Source organism: Trachypithecus francoisi, unplaced genomic scaffold (genome assembly GCF_009764315.1).
Source record: "Trachypithecus francoisi isolate TF-2019V2 unplaced genomic scaffold, Tfra_2.0 Lachesis_group7, whole genome shotgun sequence".
NCBI lineage: Eukaryota > Metazoa > Chordata > Mammalia > Primates > Cercopithecidae > Trachypithecus > Trachypithecus francoisi.
The window spans coordinates 77,878,551-77,885,889 of NW_022681472.1; the positions used below are offsets into that span (position 1 = coordinate 77,878,551).

The following is a 7,339-nucleotide window of genomic DNA, read 5'->3' on the forward strand; positions in this document are numbered from 1 at the left end:
TGTGAATCGTCACATCTCCCCTATGTGCATCTGTCTCTGTGTCCAAATTTCCCCCTTCTGTAAGGACACTAGTCGTGTTGAATGAGAGTCCACCATAATGGCCTCATTCTCACTTGATTTAACTATTACCCCTCTAAAGGCATTTCTAACAGGGTAACATTCTGAAGTACTGAGACTTAGGACTTCAATATATACTTTTGGGGGGACACCATTCCACCTATCACAAGGTCCTTGGACTATTTTCATTACTTCCAAGGGTATAAGAATTAAACATTTCTTCCTACTGATTCTTAATAATTCTGTTTATTAAGTGCACAGACTCTAGAGATTACCTGGGTTTGAATCTTGGCTCTGCCTCTTACTAGCTGTGTGATCTTGGGAAACCTATTAGGCCCCTATGTGTTCAGTTTCCTCAACTGTAAAATAGGAATAATAGTAATATTTACACCTTTTAGAATTCATATAAACATTAAATAAAAACACATTTACAATGCCTCATGTTATCCATCTTCTATATCCTACCACATTTGGAAAAGGCTCCATCTAATAAAAACAGTAGAAATATCTACAGTATTTACCATGTGCCAGGTGCTAGTCCAAATACTGTTGTGTACATCAACTCATGGCACCATTGCAGCAACTTTCTAAGGTCAGTGCTGGTGTCATCCCTGTTATACAGAAGCAAAAACTAAGCCCTAGAGAGATGAAGTCACATAGGTACAGCCCTGCAGCCACTAAGGGGAGAAGTTAGGACCCAAATCCAGATTTGTCTGACTCCAGGGCCTTTTAGGAGCCACTGGGACTGGTTGACTGTCTAGGAATAATAAAAGGGTCTTGTTAGGATGAAAAGAATCACAGGCCACCACCTTCGCTTGCCCCAAAAGTCATTCTGTTTTCAAAGGCCTGATTCTGGAGGCTTTTCCTATAATAGTGATCTGTGCTCAGAAAACACACTCGTTTCCTTACAACAGGCCCCGTACGTGAAGGGCATGTGTCTCTCTTCCAGGCCCCAGGATGGCTTTGGAAGGCCCCCACCCCAACCCAGGAGAGCCAGGAAGAAGCAAACCATGATGTCTTCCCTTCAGGGAACAATGGTCATTTGCCTGACATCTTGACTCTGTGGTTTTGTGTCTTCTAGGGAAGTCAGTTAGAACTGCTGTGCTGATCAAGGGGATGCTCTGTCTTTGAAGAAAGAAGAAATGGTCCCTCCCCAGCCGTGGGCCACCCTCGCCAGTGACTCCAAGTGGAACTGCTTAGCTCGTGTGTGTCTGGAGGGTGCAGAAGCCCAGCGACTCTCAGACGCACCTCCCAGAGGACCGGTGGGAATTGTTCATAGTGCCAAAGTCCTACTACTGCGTTTTCAGTGGGTCCTTGTACATAGTTTGCTCCTCTGCCCTAGCCCTCACCTCTTGCTATACTGGAACTGATTTGTACAATATGGGAATTTTGTTACCTTTTTAATCAAGGGCAACTTCCTTTTCCAGCACTACCATTGTAAGGATTTTTTCAGGAGGGAGGGCTAACCACCTTGCTTTTCTCTTTTCTCCTTTTCTTTTTTTATTTTTGTTTTATTAATTTGGGGAAAGGGGTGTTAGTATTAGTGCCATGATATCTACTGGATTTTAAGTAGGGAGACTTTATTTTTAAAGGTAGGTTGAAATTTGGGAGATTTCTCGGCAGGAAGGGCTGAAATCCAGGCCTCTGTCTCAACCTGGAGAGAGGTGACAGACGACAGATCCTCCAAATCAAATTCCTTTCCAGTTCTTCCCCTGGCTGCCTTTTTGGGGGTTCCCTGCCTTAGTCCCACAGAAGGCTTTATGAACTGCCAAGAGGGGATCTGGCTTCTCAAATTCTTGGCCTCTTGGGCCAGGCTGTGTCCAGCCAGCCCTGGGAGAACTGAGTAGCAGGTGGTTAACTTCTTTAAGCACCTTTCTAAATACCAGCAGAAGAGGCTGCTGCTCTGTTAGCGTGATCAGTACTATTGTGACATTAAAACAACAACGATAAGATCTTCCTATCTGGAGGGTACAAAGGTGAATGGCTTTGGTTTTCATTTCTCTTCTTCACTGCCTTTTCTCGGTGTGGTATTTGACAAGATTTCAGCTCAAAGCCTCACCATGAATTGATTTTTTTTTTTGTTTGTGTGTGTGTTTGTTTTGGGAAAATTTTAGATACCTGAGTGCACTTTTTTTCAGTTAGTCCTAACTTTTAAAAGAAGGAAAACCAAGAGACATATCTGGTGTACATGTTGCAATATGAATTCTGGTTGCAATCCCTCCCCCGTCCCACACTGCCCCCCATTTGGGTACACCGCACAAGTCAAATGCTAGGAAGTTTGAATAAAACCAATTTTTCTAACTTGTCGCTCATTTGTTGTAACTCAATAAAGCAAAGACTAAACATTTTTATAACCTTTTCCTCTACTTCGCCTTCTTTATTGTTGTCTGGCTCCTGAGGGCTTGGTGTAAGGGTTCTGACTTGGATACCTCCGGTTTCAAATTCATAGGGTCACATTTCTCATTTTCCATCTTGGAGGGATCTGACATCACAAACTGGACTTTAAAAGTGGGATATAGGCTTGGCACAGTGGCTCACACTGTAATCCCAGCACTTTGGGAGGCCAACGCGGGTGGATCACCTGAGGTCAGGAGTTCGAGACGAGCCTGGCCAATGTATGAAACCCCATTTCTACTAAAAATACAAAGATTAGCTGGGTGTGGTGGTGTGCACCTGTAGTCCCAGCTACTCAGGAGGCTGGAGAATCGCTTGAACCCAGGAGGCGGAGGTTGCAGTGAGCCGAGATGGCACCACTGCACTCCAGCCTGGGCAACAAGAGCGAAACTTTGGCCCCTCCCCTCCCCCATGAAAATAACCAGATATAAGTGTTGTTGTAGGAATCTTCAGCAGATCTCTTTGACACAGAGAAGGAAGTTATAGGCCCTCCCTTCTCCAGGGTCTCTCAAATAGATTCATAAAATAGTCAAGAGAAGAGCTTCAGAGTGGGCGTGAAAAGCCCTCTGTGTGCAGGCTCGCCCTTGGATGACCTTAGCTCAGTCACTCCCCCTCCCTGGGCTGCTGGCGAGTGGTAGCTGGGGCACTGCCATTTCTCTGAGAAGGTGGCTTTTAAGTATCTCTGCTCTGGTGAGGTTTAAAGAGTCCCTCACTCTTCGCACTTGACACTCATCTAGACCAGTGGTTCTCAAACATGAGTGGGAACCAGTATCACCTGGAAGGTTGGGTAGAGTGTCTGATGGGCATGTCTGGGGTGGGAACTGAGAATGTGCATTGCTAACCAGTTCCTCACCTTGGGAACTTCTGGTCTAGATGCTTCATTTTTACGGGAACTTACAGACTTTTGGCCAGTTTATCTAAACTTAGCATGTGTTTATTCTACAGATAAGGGGAAAGACCCACTTCCCAAAATACAGGAAACACTGAAAAATTCAAGAATCAAAAGGGCCTGGCCTTCTCTGGGGGATGCCCTCAGTCTCCCATCCTGTGGGCTCCAGTGACACCATCCCTATCTCTGCACATAGCCCTGACCACACAGCTCTAGGATTCATTTGGTCAGCTTGTCAATTCCCCCAAGCTGAGAGCAGGGGCCATAGATTCTCCATAACTTTACATCATCTCCAAAATTCCCGTAGTTCTCTTTACCACTCAGCAAAGTTGCATGTAGACAGCTATTCAAAAATAAAAATAGGCCAGGTACAGTGGCTCACACCTGTAATCACAGCACTTTGGGAGACCGAGGAAGGTGGATCACTTGAGGTCAGGAGTTTGAGACCAGCCTGGCCAACATGGTGAACCCCATCTCTACTAAAAATACAAAAATTAGTTGGGTGTGGTGGTGTGTGCCTGTAATCCCAGCTACTCAGGCTGAGCGCTTGAACCCAGGAGGCGTAGGTTGCAATGAGCCAAGATCACTCCACAGCACTTCAGCCTAGGCAATAGAGCAAGACTCCATCTCAAAAAAAATAAACAAATAAAACAAAAGTAAAAATAATAGCTATCTTTTTTTTTTTTTTTTTTTTGAGACAGAGTCTAGCTTTGTCACCCAGGCTGGAGTGCAGTGGCACGATCTCGGCTCACTACAAGCTCCGCCTCCCAGGTTCACGCCATTCTCCTGCCTCAGCCTCCCAAGTAGTTGGGACTACAGGCTCCCACTACCACGCCCGGCTAATTTTATTATTATTTTTTTTTTTTTAGTAGAGATGGGGTTTCACTGTGTTAGCCAAGATGGCCTCGATCTCCTGACCTCGTGATCCACCCGTTTCAACCTCCCAGAGTGCTGGAATTACAGGCGTGAGCCACCGCACCCAGCCTGGCCTACATCTTCTTTTCTTTAAAAAAAGTTAAAAGTGGCTGTGGCTAACTTATCTCCCAGTTCCTGCCTGCACTGCCTTCCCTGCCTGTGCCCCGAGCACCTGGACCTTCCCCAGACCTCGTCACCCGCATACTGTCTTGTCCTCCCTCCCATTAATGAACATTTCCAACACTCTCTCCCTTGACAGGTGGCTGCCTTCCCCTCCTGCCATTTACCACCCTTGCACTTAAGCTTGCCACTGCAAGGCAACTTAAATAAATTTTTCACACACGATGGTATGCGATGCTACCAAATGCTTGAAAGACCCAAAGAGAAAGCCTTGATAATTGGTGGGGATGAAAATACACAGGGAAGATGCATGTGTTCTTTTAAACACCCAGCAAAATATGTCAAGCTATCTTCCTCCACTGGAAATGATTAAAGAGTGGCAGAAACTAGGAAGGAGGTTCTTAGGAGGAATAGATGGGCAGGATTCGTGGTGAGGTGGAAGAGAGTGGTGGGATGGAGTGATCATCCGCTGCTTCTGTCTGCCCTGTACCTCTTGCACTCCTTCTCTTCCTTGAGGATGTACTCCTATCTCCCTCTGCTCATCTCATTCTGAGAGCTTCCCATCATGGTAATCCACTCTCCCTTCTACAGCAGTGACCCACAACACTCTAGTACCTTGTTCAGGGACAGGTACAGTACCATGCATAAGACCCAAACAGGACCAAGTCAGACACTGGGGGGAAGAGCTTCCTTTCCCATTTAGATGGTAAGTGTGATCATGTTAGCTTGGAACCACCAGTGGCAAAAGCCCCTGCCAGGGAGAGGAAGCCAGTCCTTAAGTAGAGGGAACGAGGCCCAAAAAATCAAGAAAAGAGACCAGGGAGTAATAAAGGATGGAGCAAGGGATGATCATGGTGGTGGTGATGACAGCAGTGATGATGACAATGTTGATATCATGTGAATCCCTGGAGCCTGCCATTCCTAAGGCCAACTCCTTGTCTTTCCAGTTTCATAAAAACTAACATATTTTCCTTTTTAGCTTAAGCTTCAAATCTTTTGAGTTGGCTTTCTGTCACCAGAAACTCAAAGAGTTCTGGTGGGTTAATGAGATTATGAGATAAAAATGGAAGGAAAGACGGCAATTGTAAATAGTCGTGTTGACTTGTGGCTTCAGTATTGGATGGTGCGGTTCTCAGTCCTTGCCATTCAAATGTGCTCCTGGATCAGCAGCATAGGTATCACTGGGAGCTTGTTAGAAATGCAGTATCTCTGGCCGCTACTCCAGACCTGTTAAATCAGATTCTGTATTTGACAGGATCCCCAGATGATTCGTATGTTCAGTAAACTTGAAGAAACTCAGCTCTGAAGACACTAAATGGCTCCTCCCCAACCTCCTCCAGCACACTAGAACTCTTTGAGTTTCTAGTGACAGAAATCCAACTTGAAATATTTGAAGCTTAAGCTAAAAATGAAAATATGTTGGTTTTTATGAAACTGGAAAGACAAGGAGTTGACCTTAAGAATGGCAGGCTCCAGGGATTCATGTGATATCACATGATATCCCTGGTGGTTCCAGTGGCCAAAAGTAAAGGGATGGGTGGCAAGTCTAATAACACATCACTGGCCTGTCTGCAGAGGGTAGACCCTAGGGCCCGGGAACAGGGAGGCAGAGGAAGAACAGGGCAGAGAGTGCATGGTCCCCCAGCTGATGACACACTTGTCCTTCTAGGCCACCTGGTGCACAGCCACTTCCAACCAACAGTGCTTGGAAATGATAGCTCTCACTGGCCTGTCACAATACAACCTAGAGAGAACCAGGAATGATGTCATCTCCCTCCTACTAATGCCTGAAAGCTCCTGTCTCCAACATCTCACAGCTGGACAAACATATAAAGCACAGCAGAAAAATTACCATTGCCCTGGGCAGGGGAAGGAGGTTGATCAATAAAAATGAATAAAAAATACTTCATGAGCACATCCCAAGACATGCTGCATGTTGAGTATCCTGTAGCGTGTAAGAGGCATCCTGATCTTGACTTTGAGGAACTTAAAATCAAAGGGGGAGACCAAAATGTTCACCAGTAATTCTGAAACCTTCATCCATAACAAGCCCCCAAAGCACTACAGACAGCCCTAATCCGGATCCTTGCAGGAAAGAAATTGAACACTTACAATGAGTACACTGGGAGTGGTTTATTAAAAATGATTTTTATAAATGTGTGAACAGGGTTTGGAAAAACTAACAAGGGAAGATACAGAAAGACTGGCTTGAAGGGGCAAGGGATGGACAAAAGATGGCAAATACACACTGAACTTTCTGTCATACCCCACTCCACAACCATAGCAGATATTAATGATCAATCAAAGCACCTTCACCTGCTGGACTTGGTCAGGTCTTCATGATACTTAACACAATGCTCCACCTCAAATCTATTAACCTTGGAACATGAGATGAAATATGTGATGGATGCCATTGGTTGCCCAACTAATATCCATCCCCCATCCTTCCTTGCTAACAGAACCAAGATATTCCTCAGGCAGTGTCTTCATCTACTTGTGCTGCTATAAAGGAATAGTTGAGCCTGGGTAATTTATAAAGAAAAGAGGTTTATTTGGCTCATGGTTCTGTAGACTGTACAAGAAACATGGTGCTAGCATTTGCTTGGCTTCTGGTGGGGATCTCAGGTTGCTTCCACACATGGTAAAAAGTGAAGGGGAGCTGACTGTGCAGAAATCACATGAAGAGAGGAAATAAAGTGGGGAGGGATGTCAGGCTCTTTAACCAGCTCTCAAAGGAACTAATAGAGCAAGAACTCACCACAAGGACAGCACCAAGCCATTAACGGTGAATCCACCTCCATGACAAAAACATCTCCCATTAGGCCCCACCTCCAACATTAGGGATCACATTTAAACATGAGATTTGGAGGGGTCAAACAAAACAAACTGTAGCAGGCAGTAACATACTCATCCCCAGGTGAGAAACTCAATTTCCCAGCTTCCCTTGCGGCTAGGTGCAGTTAA

At 45.4% G+C, this 7,339-nt stretch overlaps 1 protein-coding gene across 3 annotated transcripts in view; it reads left to right on the forward strand.

Moving 5' to 3' along the window:
* Positions 1-2,411, forward strand: part of ZHX2 (zinc fingers and homeoboxes 2) — a 191,035-nt gene extending 188,624 nt beyond the window's left edge. For all 3 annotated transcript variants that reach the window (XM_033202836.1, XM_033202838.1, XM_033202835.1), the window contains one exon: positions 1,139-2,411. The gene's annotated coding sequence lies outside the window, so the exon portion shown is untranslated. The remainder of the gene's footprint in view (positions 1-1,138) is intronic.
* Positions 2,412-7,339: the final 4,928 nt, after the last annotated feature.